This window comes from Platalea leucorodia (genome assembly GCF_965183815.1).
Source record: "Platalea leucorodia genome assembly, chromosome: 7".
NCBI lineage: Eukaryota > Metazoa > Chordata > Aves > Pelecaniformes > Threskiornithidae > Platalea > Platalea leucorodia.
The window spans coordinates 61,779,491-61,794,436 of record NC_138829.1 but is presented as its reverse complement, the minus strand read 5'-3'; positions in this window follow the sequence as shown (position 1 = coordinate 61,794,436).

The following is a 14,946-nucleotide window of genomic DNA, read 5'->3' as shown; positions in this document are numbered from 1 at the left end:
GCCTAAACGTAATTATGGCTCTAGGGTAGAAATGGAAGATCTTTCTCAAGCATTGGTAGGGCAGGCTGCCAACTGAAAAGGAAGGTAGTAATCTTGACAGATATGAAATACAAGAACTTATCAGGCAATAATGCCATATTGTAAGCATGTCATGCGGTTTGTTTGTATAACAGCTAATGAAAGTTTTTACACAGCAAAGTCCCTCCCTCAGGAGTCAAAAAGAATAACACTCACTACGGATTAGAATTTGCCATCTTACTTAGAAATCTAAATAACAAGCTAAATGTGAAAAGCACATGTGTCATTAATTACAGTTAAAAATAACTAAGTATGTAATTTGCTTTTGAGATGCATCTATTTAAGGTGATGTTATGCTTTACTCTCAAAAATCTTAAAAGTCTCCCCATTTCATTAAAAAACTTAATACTGGAATTCCATAGGCAGGGAAACCTATGATTGTCCAGGACAGGCAAAGAAAGAAAATAAAATGCAAAGAAAGAAACAAACAATAAAAGGAGTTGCGGAATTTATCAGTCAAATGGTTTATGTTAGGATAAACAATTTTGCTCAGTGTGGACTCAGAATGGCAGATGACTTTAGCTGATACCACATATGGCATTGCAAGTCAGCCATTATGCCACCACGTAGCTTTTACAAAGCTACAGATGAGTTCTGAGTCTTGGTGAAAGACAATGGGATTCAAGGTCATTGCCAATGTCTCTTTGGCAAATGAGATTTGAACTATATTATCTAGAGTGCCATCATCAAATCTGGCTCCAGACAAACCCATCCAGCTTATCTAGTCCTACTGAAACATTTATTATTGCTCTGAACATCAGAAAAGGAATTCCTGATTAAGGGAACTCCAAAAATAAAGTAGTACAGACAGCAGAAAGATCTTGAAAATCCAAAATACAGATTATAAACCTGCACAGTAAGCTCATAAATTGACAAAATGTATTGATAAGGCCCATTCCCACACGACAGTGTATTTCATGAGTCCAGAGAGGTTGTCATCCACTGTCTCTGAATAATTCAGTGTGCAAAACTAACTCATGAATGATGAAGGTGGGATTACGCTGTTTTGAATTATTGGGTGGGATAATCTATGAATTTACCCAACTGCAGTGGAGAATAATTATTGCTAGTCCATTTAGGACAAAATCTAATTCAAAATCTAAAAGTCACAAGACTTTACAGCTACTACATCTGACCTAAATTCCATAATCTCCTGAGTTCCACATAGTGAGTAAACCTAGGCACAAGAAGGTTTCTTGCAAGTGATGGTTGATATTTCAGCAGCTAGGTTACAAGGTGTTACCACCTTTTTATGCTGTTTGTTTTTATGCTATGGTTATACTTGCTGCTTGTACTATTGCCTGTATACTGAACTCTGTGTCCTTTATATGTTTTCAGAGACAAATGATTCAGTATTATTGACCTCCATGAGATACAGAATAGAATGGTCACCAAATCATGCATACTACTTACTGTTTGAGGCCAACAGGTTCACTCTTTAATGAATTACTCCAGTTCCAGTGATACATAAAAACCAATCTGTTTGCTATTTTTGGTTAAAAAGACACCCTGCCTCTGTTATCACAGTTACAGAGTGACTGAAGTGAAGCATGTTTGATGTTTTGATGATAAAGATGAAAACTGCAGGCAGGAAAACAGAAAACAAAATGGAACTTCAGTTAAAATGCTAGCTTTCATTTCCATTCCACACTATGACTATATTACTGGCCCTGGATGTGTCTTTTTCACTTTTTCCCTCCTTTCTTCTTTTATTTTCTGGGGGCATGATTGCCCAAAGAGCTATTTTTAACAGGACTTACTTGTTCCAGTTTCTCTTTCCAGGATTCTGTTTCACAACATTAACAACAACAAGCAAAAGGCAGTGGAGTGTTGCAATCATAATACACACAGGGTGAGGCAGAGATGAAGTCTGAATGATAAATCCTTGAACTGAAGGAATCCACAAGCGCCTGTCCAGGTTTCTTTGCTGGTATCATTATACACTAAACTTATTAATAAAAATGAATGACCAGCAAATCTCTTTTTGAAGTAACCAAGAAAATTCCAATCCTACCCAAAGACTCTCTTCATTAGGATACGATTGAGGCATCTGTAAGGTTTTGAAGGGTTTCTTACTCTAATCACAAAACATTTCATGAATCAACATCTTCTAGCTATAAGAATTAAGATAGGACCAAATCAAATTTCTTTTGTCTTCTTTTATCATGAATAAGCATATTTTAAAATGTACTGCTCTTTCTAAATTAAGAATGAGCATGAGTTTTCTTCTTATTTTTGTCCAAAATCTTATGGTTCACCTGTAATAAATGCAACAAGAACTAAGTAATTTGTATTTTCAGGGCTCCCAGAGAATTTTCCTAACATGGATCACACGTAATTAGTCATAATCAGATAGGTTTAACATTGAAAGCCATTTCTGTTTAGTTAATTTATATATTTATCGATAGAGTATAGTAAAGTTAGCTGGCTAAACTGAGCAAAGGAATAAGAGATGCTGAGTTTCTGTTATTTTAAATATTGCTTGTTGTTGTTCAGTGCTGAGCTACTACCCATCTTTTGCAGGCATTTCTTAGCATACCTATAAACTCAACTTCTGCTGTGATGCAGTTTAGATCCTAGATGACAACGATGTTTGTCAGACTGAATCAAGTAAGAAATAGTTTGATGTTCCAAAGGCCCTCTAACATGTAAGATGGTAAATAGACCTGCAGTAAAAAACAAGAGAAGTGGTTTTCTTCTAACACTATAGTCAAGAAATTCCAAATTGTCCCCTTAAGAAGTTTAGCACTATCACTGAGTTCAAGAGAGACGAGTACTTTTAGAATAATACCTTGTCTCTGGCTCTGTTACAGATGGCAGAATGGCAAACTGCCTCACCCAAAAAGGAAACCAGGACCACTGTTAGTGACAAATTAACTGAGGACTTCCAGAAGGTTACTTAAAACATACTAGCATTCTCCGTAAAAGTGGTACTTAAAAAGTAGAGTAGAACTTTGTGGACCTAAAAAAGACATTTGCAACATTTCCTTGACAATTTGTTTTACTCTCTCAGAGGAATTTCTGAAGTTTACTTGATTTTATATTCTCTGCTATTAATCATGAAAGGAGCTGCATCAGACTTGTCAACATACCAGGTCCAGATTATGTAATCTATAGAAATATCATATGATTCACATGCCAGAAGTGGTCTCCTCATCACAAAATAAGTATTTTGAATGATCTCTGTTTCTACCCAATCTTTTTCAGAACACTGAGGAAAGCTCTCTATTTACGTAAGCGGGCACAGTACCAGGTGTCAACGGAATCTTTTTTGTTTACACCACCAGCCTCAGACAACGGCCTGCTAATTAGCAAGTTGTTAATTTTAGCAATCATACTGCATATTACAGGTTCAGATCAAGGTTTACATGAGATTGGAAAAATTCATGAAATGGAAAGCCACTGAAGATTACTGAAATTATATAAATCTGGCAAATTGCTGAAGATAGGGAGAGGAGTCAGAGAAGGTTTTACTACAGCTTTGCTCATTCTTACAGCCTTCACTTTTGGTCACAGATGCTCAGGTACACAAACTTTCAGTCTGGCACAACAGAGTCTCCATGTAATTTAAGAAAACAGGAATGAAAGAATGAAAACATTGCTCCCTTTTATCACCCCAGGAGTCACCACTGAATCTCTGACTCAGTAATGTTCTGTGTCTTACTCCCAAGATCTCCCAAAATTCCATTTTCTGTTCCATTTTTAAGAAGGTTGACACTCTCAGTCAGGGGAAAAGAGACTCTAAAAAATTTTACCATTTAACCTTAAAGCATTTAAAGCTTGCCTTACTGCTGATTTCCATGCTTTATTTTCAGCTGGTGGCCACTCATAATTAAAATATTCAGCCTTGTGATTAAGTTAAATAACTTTACTCTCAGACTACTGGCAGTTGCAAAGTATGCAGCAAGATTTTTTAAATTTCTAATTAAGTTTCTTAGTATGAGTCACATTTGTAGAATCAGAAAAGGAAACACTTAAAAAGACTGCATTCGTCAGGCTCCCTCTCCCCAAAGCAGCTATGTATCTAGGGAAGAAGCTACATATCTGCCCATCTCCTAAATATTTCCTTAGTTCTCACTGGCAAGCTCAGTTGGAAAACGTCTGCAAGGAACAAAAAATGGGTTTTGTCAGACAAATGTTCAAGTCGCTTATTTTAAGAATCTGCAGTTCAGTAAGTTGTGCTTTTAAAATCCTTTGCTGATAGTCCATAGAAGTTTATAAGAGCATTCACAATATTTTTTTCATTTCTTGCTAATTGCTGTACTTCAGTTCTATAGAGAAGTGCTTGCCATAATGATGATGCTGTTCAGACTAAGGATTTAGTTTCCAGAAAAAGTTGTATTTACTGAGGAAGAGGCACATTACCAAAACCTAGATAAAATATAAATTTCATTGTTGAGATCTATTTTTCTACACTCCAAAATATTATTATATCTGCAATTCTCAAATTATTTCAGGAAGAGTGCCAACATCATAAAATACAGGAAACAATAATGAGAAGCCCTCTTGCCTCTGTGATGGCACCTTAAATTATTTTTGATGAACGAGGCAGGCTTCCAAAATTTCCTTTTCAGAAATCCAAGCCAATACTCAGATTGAATAAAATCAAGCTTGGCTCAGCGGCAGGCAGTTAAAGTCTGGGGGAAAGAGCCTTCAGTTTCCCTTCCCTTTCCCAGGACACTTTTGCTTAATAGCACAAACCCACCGGACCCAGACTGTTAGCTCACAAAGCCATATGCTTTTTAATAATCTGTGAGAACCATATGAGTATTTAACTAAGTGCTATCCTCCTTTAGACAGCTTCCTAGTCCCAGATTTCTTTAGCTTTTCCTTCATGAATATATTTAAATCTAAGAAGCTTTCCCTCATCTTTCTTGTCTGTACTTAGCAGTTTAGCAGTTTGAAGGATGGAGAGCTGAATTTTTTTAAACTTATTTTTTCTTTTAAAAAGAGCCACCAATAAGTACCTGTTTAGAATGTGACAATGAAATAAGCTTGTGTTGTTCATGTCAAACAAATCAGAACAAGAAAGGGCACATCCCACATTTGTTTCTATCTTTGCCACAAGAAAGAGGAGCCAGCATTTCAGTGCCTCATTTACCTCTGAAAGATGGCAGTAAACATTATTACTGTGACCTTTTGTACGTTCCTTAACTTGAATTGCTGGTCGTTCCCTGTTCTTCCCATTTACAGTAATCAGCACAAGGGCATGGGAGCCAAAGAAATACGAAGTAGCCACTCAAAATACAGAATACTGATTTTTAAAAATTTATATTTACAGTTCTTTAAAACTTCATTGCTCTCCACTGGCTTTGTTAGACACTAGCTTGCTTCTACATCATTTTTGAAGCAAATCACTAGCAGGAACAGTATCTAAGCTATTTTGCTGTACCACTGACCTGCAACATCTGCATGAGCTGATGTTCCGCTTGACAGGAGCACAGGTTTCCAGTGCAGATCAACCACATCAATGGGACAGCAACATGTGCTGGGAACATAAATAAAGAAATTATATTATTTACCTCAATCCTTATTGTTCCTCTACCTTTGTGAACTTGGTGCAATCATTAGATAATGAATACAAGTCCTTGCATTCACTTTGTTTTGTATCTTACTATCTGGTGACATTCAAATAAATTATATTTTCCATTGTTACAATTAATCTCACAAAGATTACATACTGCCTTTGTCCTTCATTTTTCCCCACATTGGTAACCCCCCCTCTAAAAACAAAGCAAAAAAAAACCTCATAGTTTTGTCTATGAGAACATCAGTCTATAAGCATATATAGACTGATCTACAGTGATCTATGTATGAAATGAGAAGCTGATGTTCAGCTTCTCAGAAGTGTGTCAGGACCAATGATTCCCAAGTCAACAGAAGATGATAAATATATACAGCTTTTGAAAATCTATAAACTGGTTCAGTTCTGAACACCCAGCTACAGTTTCAGTTATATGCCATTCTATGGATCTGATCACAGAGCAGAAATAGATCAATTTTAAAGAGCTTAGGGAAAAGCATTAAAAAAAAAAAAATCTTAGAATTATTAGGAGTTTCAGTTTGTGAAGAAGAAAGGTGTCAGAACAGTATATGGCTAAACTGCTTTCTCGGGTAAAACAGCAAACCCATTTTTAGCATTAGCAAGGCTTAAACATAAATAACGTTACTTTAAATGATATACTGAGTTACAGCAAGCAGTGGCAAATAACAGTACTTACTCCTCCAGAACTCTCCAGATGTGCACTCCACACACCTACATTTTCTTCCCTGTATTATCCTCAGTGTTCAGGCAGGCCTACGGGCTATATCCTAAGATTTCAGCAACATGTAGGTAACTAAGCTGCCACTTCAGATTTGAATATTTGCATTTCTCAGCAGTGCCAGGAACAAAATGAAAGTTCCCTGATTAGAGTAATACAGTGGAAGTACACCAAGGGAAGATTGAAGGGACATTAGCAGGTGTAAAAGCAAGAAGGCATAATCTGTCTCATAAAAGGGCATGTTTCATCAGTATCAACAAAATTGCATGTAACCAGATGACTCCTTTACATTTCCAAAATAATACTGAACACCCTTCGCAGGAACAACCATGTAAACGACTTCCTGCTGTTACGGATGTGAAGGAAATGTATGCTTACTACGTCATATAGAGACTTTGGGACAGAAGCATTTCTTAAGTCAAAAGAAGGGTGAAGATATATACTGGTTTTAAATGTATCCCAGAAACTAGGAATGGCTGAGAACATAGAAACCAAGTTCAGGGCTTTCACAAAAGCTTTTCCATATATAGTTCCCTTGTACAAATTTACTGCACATAGGACAGTTGATAGAATCACAGAATCATTTAGATCTTAAAGGTCTTTTCCAACCATCAAATCCAACCGTTAACCTAGCACTGCCAGGTCCACCACTAAACCATGTCCCTAAGCACCACATCTATACATCTTTTAAATACCTCCAGGGCTGGGGACTCAATTACTTCCCTGGGCAGCCTGTTCCAATGCTTAATAACCCTTTTGGCAAAGAAATTTTTCCTAATATCCAATCTAAACCTCCCCTGGCACAACTTGAGGCCATTTCCTCTTGTCCTATTGCTTGTTTCTTGGGAGAAGAGACTGACCCCCACCTCGCTACACCCTCCTTTCAGGTAGTTGTAGAGAGCAATGAGGTCTCCCCTCAGCCTCATCTTCTCCAGGCTAAACAACCCCAGTTCCCTCAGCCGCTCCTCATAAGACTTGTGCTCCAGACCCTTCATCACCTTAGTTGCCCTTCTTGGGGCACACTCCAGCACCTCTTGTAGCGAGGCGCCCAAAACTGAACACAGTATTCAAGGTGCGGCCTCACCAGTGTTGAGTACAGGGGGATGACAGTTCTGGCCAAAGCTCTCTGTTCAGCCAGGCCAGTCGTCTTCCCTGCTGGCTCGTCTTTCAGCACATGGGGACAGCCTGCTCTCGCACCTTTAAGATTTCCTCCTTGAAAAATGTCCAGCCTTCCTGGACTCCTTTGCCCTTCAGGACTGCCTCCCAAGGGACTCTGTCAACCAGGCTCCTAAACAGGCCAAAGTCTGCCCTCTGGAAGTCCAAGGTAGCAGTTCTGCTGACCCGCCTCCTTCTCCAAGAATCAAAAACTATCATTTCGCAATCGCTATGCCCAAGACGGCCTCCAACTGTCGCATCACCCACAAGTCCTTTTCTGTTCACAAACAACAGGTCCAGTGGGGCACCTTCTGTAGTTTGCTCCTTCACCAGCTGTGTCAGGAAGATATCTTCCACATACTCCAGGAACCTCCTAGACTGTTTCTTCTTCACTGTATTGTATTTCCAGCAGACTTCTGGTAAATTGAAGTCCCCCGCAAGGGGGATCAAGACCTATTACTTTGTTGTAATCTTAATCTCTTAGCAAATAAGGAATAGATTCCAATTCTTGAAAATGGTGACAAACAGTGCTCCTTTTGACCAACTAGCTGTGGTCAACTACAATTAGCACTGAAAAAAAAAAAAAAAATCAAATTTGTGTCATCAGTAAACCTTATCTGCTCCCACAGACTGAATTCAACAATAATTGTACTTGATTCTCAGCCAAATCTATAAGATTTGTCCAGGGGCATTTAAAAAGAAGTGTAATTATAACTTTAGGATTAACTATAAATTGTAAGGAGAGGAACGAAGGAGAATTCATGTTACCATGAAGTAAAATGGAAATGTTATACCAAGAAAATAAATGAGTCTGTAATAATGCAGATAGAAGAGACACATGTGCTTTTCCATTTTTCCCTGGTAATTCATTGGGAACTTTCTTCATTTCGTTCATGCCAATTATTCTAAAATTTCTGCTGCCATTACTGGCCATGAGCAGGGAGCTGGCGGGTCCAGACTGTCAACAGCTCACAGCAGCAAGTTTCTAGAAAATAATTTCCAGTTCCTAATTTGAGTCTGGCTGTTACTTAGTTTGATAAAGAAATCTTTCCACTTACCTTGTTCTTATTTCATCCTCTCTGAGGAGCTAGGCATATGTGAATCTTTCTGGGTCTTGTAATTCTTTAATAAGGAATAAGTCTCTATGGGGTAAAGAAACAACATGAATTAGACAGGGACAAGGATAGGAAGAAATCCAAAGCTACTAGAAATTTGAAATTCAGAATAAAAATCTCTCAGTCTGTGTAGCTATATATCAAAAGCGCATGTTGTATAATTTGAAAATCAGCTCATCATTAGATCTGTGTTATACAATGAAGCATAAACTTATTTTTGTTTAAACCACAGGGTATTGGATCCTTTGCTCACAGATCACCAGAACTGAAAGATGTCTGGTTCAATTATTTCTCTGAGATTTTCTGCAGATATTTCATAACCATAATGTCACTTATCAAAGTGCAATTACATCACCTGTGTGCCAACATCAGCATTTGTCCTTATCAGCATTCCATTTTCTGTCTTGCTCCAATCCTTTTTTTCCCCCCCAGCTTTCTCTCTCTCTTATTTCTTATTAATCCACAAGACAGCAATAGTGAACACACAAGAAACACTACAATATATTGTAACTTAGACAAATATTTTGCAAAGAGCTTTCCAGCTAAGCAACTGAAGTGAGTAAGTACCACTTTCAAAAGACATTAGGTTCCCAGCTGCCCATCTCACCCGTTTGCAGAGAATTACTGCCCCCACACCAGAGCATAGCAGGGTACATGCATGCAACCCTGCTCCCCAAGTTCACCACATAGCATATTAGTACCAACTTAGCATCAACTGAAATGCTAAGCTGTGAATAAGACTGGCAGAAGCTTCTGGCACACAGCTCACTCTTCTGGGGCAGGAACTTCTGGCAAGGACTGGAGTGCAGCACAGCGACAGCAGAACTCCCAACAGCTTCCACTAAATCACCCAAGTCCATCTGTCAAAGTCCCCAAATTACCTGGTATGTCTCCAAAATAGTAGTCCAGGTTTTGGAAGCAGAAGAGCCAACAACCATGACACCCAAAGGAAGCTTCTTGTTAGAGCAGTTAGCTCAAATGCTGACACTATGACTGCTACCAGCACAAGAGAGCTTTGAGCTAACTCTGGTACCTTTACAGGACAGTGCACTAAAAGCCTGAATGCCACTGTCCACTGAGACTCAGTTCCTAACTGCCTACCTGAAAAACATAGCAAGTTCCTAAAAATCACTGTGTTTTTGGAAAAAGAAAATAGCCCTAGTGTATGAGGAAACACAACTTTAAGTAGTCAACATTTATTAATGGTGAAGTGTCCTAATGTGCATTGTGGAGGCAGGGGGAAGGGAGAATGGAGAAGAACAGATCTATAAAAATTGTTACCCTCTTCTTCCTGTCTCGCTACCAGTTTTAGACTGCCCTCACTGCACTCTCCTCACACACCCTTTGGGACAGGCAACATTGACTACACTACTTGAGAAACAAGTCCTGTAGAGATGACATGCCTGCAGGCTGGTAGATGTAACGCGAAAGGGGAGACAACTTCCATTTCCGTACAACAGGGAAGATACCAAGAATTTCAGGAGACGGGCTCATCCCAAAATAGCTGCTCTGTCTCTATAAACACCTTTGAACTTCTGCAGAGTAGAAAAAAAGATATTTCAAACAAGAGGAATCTGCTTAGCTTTCAGTAGAGGCAGTTCCTTTATATCCCAGGAGAATATGCTGATCTAAACAATCTTTTAAGGATTTTTAGATTTTGTCACAGATACAGTAGGTATAGACAAACTATACCATGAAGACATTTTTATTCTGCAATAAAATCTGAGCATTTAATAAAAATTAGAACATATTCTATAGATGATTGACTATATAAAATCTTTTCAATGTTACTCTAGCACATCTCTAATGCAGAGATACTTCTTAAAATATTCAAAAGCAACATTAAACCATGTCACTAACAAAAGCTTTTATAATAGACTCAGTTCCCAAGAGTTTATAAAATAGACGTTTGTACAAAAGTTCCACTTCTCAGGTCTGCCTCCTAGCAGTCTCATTAAAAAAAATGCAGTTAAGCTATTCATACTTAAAGGTACTCAAGCACCCAGGAAAAGCAGCAGAAAAGATGGAGAATGCTAACTGGATATTGGAGATGCTGATGCTCTGTCAGTATGGGAAAAGCCATTTTCAAGACAGGTGAAGTAAAGAGGACGCTCAGACCAGTTGCTCTACATTTGCAATCTATAACTAGTTTCACTCATATATGCCTAAATACTTACATATATTTGTTTTTCATCCACAATACTAGCCAGTTTTATTGAATGGAGATAGATCATCTTCAGAGTGCCTAAAAAACAAATGCAGCTAAAAAAAAAATCTCTGATCTTATGCTGCAGTTATAACGTGTTAGATTGACTTTATACTTCAATAAAGCCATAGAAAAGTGTTACCACTTCACTTCCTTGAAAACCTGTTAATCAAATGTCTAGCTTTCATTAGCACAAAGCTTGCATTTACTAACATTTTAGAAAAGATAAACTAGTTTAAAAGACTTGATTCAGCAAAGTGCTCAAACCTGAAATCCCAATCCATTGCTACCACAGCAAACTATATGAACAAATACACGTTTCTTTCCATCAATCCCTAAATATAACTAAAACCAGAAGATACACATCTAAATGCCTAAAAGCCCATTTGAAACACTGATAACAATAATATGAACCTTTCTGCAGCAATTTTTACATGTAGTCAAGTGAAAACATTTTGACAGATTTTTTTTTAGAATGTTATTCAATTTTAGAGTAGCTCAGTTTTGAAGTACAGCAGATGCTGTGATTTTAATAGGGTATCATTGTACACGTTTATGCTTCTTCTCTATAGTCTCAATGTCCATTCCTAAAAGCAGAGATTTACAGGAGAATTAATTATTAAAATGTTTTGGTTTCAGTCTTGCGGATAAAAAATTTGTTTGGAAAGACAGCATTACCAGAGTGTACTTGAAACGCATTTACTTTGAAGAGTGGTTTTTCCTACACATACATCCGTGTGCATGCACACAGGCACAAACATTTATGTTTTATAAAGGCCAGTCATCTACCGACCTTGCTGTAGCTGCCTCTCAGAGAACCATATATAATCATAGCTATACACCTGATAACCAAGGCAGTATCATCAGGAATTTCCTCTTAAAACAGCTGTGACAGAAAGCACAATCAATGTACAAGATTAGAAGCAGACTTCATCTTTCCTTCTCCTTCTGATATTTGTTAACATAATAATAGGCTATCTAGAAAATACTGTTTGTTTCTCTCTCCTGGATGTAGCTCAGCAGATAAGCAAAGCTACAAGAGCTCTAAAATGCTAAAACACAAGTTCTGTCTCCTGGTGCACAAATACTTCTGTTTTTTTCTTTTAAAAGCTTAAGCCCAGAGCTTATCAAATTGTTGCTTTGAGTAGACTCCAAATCTCTGACATGTCAAAGTATGTGCTGTTATTCAAGGGTCCTATAAAAATTCAAGGCAGAGTTTAAATCCTTAAAAAAAAAAAAAAAAAGAAAAACCATCCTTTAACACAGTAATTCCCAAATCATGTAGATTTGTATGAAGAGGTTTAAAGATGAACCACCACCAGGTTCTCCGATCTTTACTTTTGCGAACCAACTCTGACTGGTAGTAAGATGTAAGGTGAATTTACCAGCAGTGAAGCCACTAGAAACGTCCTGAAGTATAATAGGATGAATAGGATGCCATGAAAAGGCAGCAATCAAGTATTTTCTAAGAATTAGGCCTCTAAAGAGCATCTCAGAAATGATGCTCAAGATGTTTGGCACCCAAAAATCTCCAATCTCTCAATAATCCTGGCCCACTACAGCACAGCCCACAGGCCCAGGGCAAAGGACATAGCTGTAATTCCTACCCTCCTAGGACTCAGCAGCCTTGTTAGTGGCCTAAGCAGATATATTGGAAATACTGCCCTTCTTCACCCTCTTCTTTCAAAGATAGAATTTATTTATGGGCAAACACGGGAAACAAGCTGGCTTCTTAAGCCTTGTGTCAGGGAATACCAAGGACATAAGAAACAGAAAACCACTCTGTCATGATGCTCCTGTTCTGTGACTAAACAAAGAATGAAGATTCTGAGGTTTTCTGACCTGGCATACCTTCTATGGCTTTGTACTCACTGCAAGGATTTTAATTAAAGAGAAACTAATAATATCTCACCCTTCGTCTACATTATCATTAACCTGCTTTCTTTACAAATGAAAGGCACTGAAGCAGGATTTTATTTTTTTAATGAGGCTATTAATTTCATTCTCTTGGATCTTTTACCTTTCTTGCACAGATTACTTGCCTGCGTTACTTTTAGTCTCATCTCTCCTGAGAGGTGATCCATTAGGTGAGTTATTTTTAATAATGCTGCTGCTGTCAAATACTTGGGTGTGAAATTTCTTCTAAAGTTTCTGCAGTGCTCACAATCCCTACCACAAGAGAAAAAACTAGCACATCTAGATCTGGAACAGTGTTCAAAAGGATGCTATCAACTTAAAATTCATACTGACCCACATCCAGGAAGTACGAGTTTCTCTCTTCTGAAAGCATACAAAAAACAGAAGTAGAAGACTGAAAAAGAATGACCACAGAAGAAAACAGAGGAAGAGTACCAGGGAGGAGGGAGCGTGCAAGATTAAATGACAAGCTGAATGGAGATGAGCTGAGAACAGATGATGAGAATAAGAAAATGGAACAAAATGCAGCAGGATTGTGGAAAATATTGAAAATGTTTTTAAAAACCAAACCAAAAAAACAAAAACAAAACCAGACCCCACCAAACCAAACCAGGAAGAAACTGGAATGTGGAAACACGAGACAATGCTAAAAAATATTTCCTCACATTGCTGATTGGTGGTGAGTAGTTTTTTTGGTCGACTGATACTCTGTAAGCAGGACTGAGTTAGGGGCATTCCTCACTTGTCCATCAGAAGTTATGTATAGCATACAGGGAAACAATCCCATTAGATTCTGTTACCTTCCCCACATCCTATCAGGTCTCAGTTCTCTGAATTCCCCTTCCCTTTCTCTCTTTCTTATAGTTCCCAAAACTATGTTGAGTGCCCCACAATAAGAAAATGCTCTGGCAAATCACAGCATGGCAATTTAGACAAATGTGCCTGATACCAAGCAGTACTATTTCACTTCTGTGATGGTTATGCAGAGGCACAAACTGAACAAGTGCTAACAGGTCACCCAAGGTGGATCTGACATAAGAAAAGCTACAAAGCCTGCAAGCAAATATTTGCCCTGCTGCAGGTATTTTTTAAATTTTTTGTTGCCTATTAAATATCGCACGGAACAGATCAAAATACAGAGTAAGGGTATTTTAATCAAAATGCATGGAGGAAAGATGCATATCTGTGTCCTGTTGTTTGGGACAAGATGCATATACATTGACATACCTGTGGAATAAAGCTCTCTACATTAATCTAGACAATTTAAAGCTTGTCCTGTGGAATGTCTCAATACCATGTCATGTTGATTAGTACTGTTACCGCAGTGTTGAAAAGCTAAGGGATTTTTTTCCTAATTTATCCCAAAGAACATTACTGTGCATATGTATTCAAGGCTATTTCAAAACTCAGTCTCAGGTTCTTGGAAGAAAACATGTAGACTTACAGCATTCAAGTCCTTAAGTAATTCAGTTGCAACATGAAAAACAGAAACAAAGTATCTATATAATTTGAATGAAGGAATTTTTAAAATAGTGACAATTCATTTTAAGAATACACTTTTGTTCACAAATGCATAATCTGAAATTAACACCTAGAAGTTCCAGGATATTGGGTGCATTTACAATATCAAGTAGTGAGGTGCAAAGAAGGAGGGGTGCAGGTTTGATGTGCTGCACTCCATTATGGTTCCAGGACCACATATCCACACTGTATCTTTACCCACAATGAAGTTCTTGCCACTTGCCAATCCTCGGCGCACACTGGGCATGCACAGAGAGAGCTCACTGCTGAAGTGCCTTCATTTACCCCACAGGCAGAGAAGCCTGAATGCCACCCCAGTACATGACTTCAGGCTTGGTTCCAGCAGGAAGGAAAGCATGATGCATTCCAGTGCATACAGCAAGTCTTGTACAGGCACAACATGAATTCGCACCCAAAAGAACCGCTCTAGCTCACATCACTCACCCCTAGTGACCTGCAGTTCTTATCCCAGCTCTTATCATCACAGACAATGCCATCAAAGACAGAGGCTGTGCCATTTTGACAGCATGCTCAGCACAACTTCCAGTCTGATTTCTGTGAGGAGAGATGGCACCTGTCAATCTGAGTGACAAGACATCCAAAATTTTCAGCATTGCTCTGACATCCATCCCTACTATGAGGTTTAACAAATAACTGCTTCAGCTTTCTCCTGGTAAAAAGTGAGGAATTA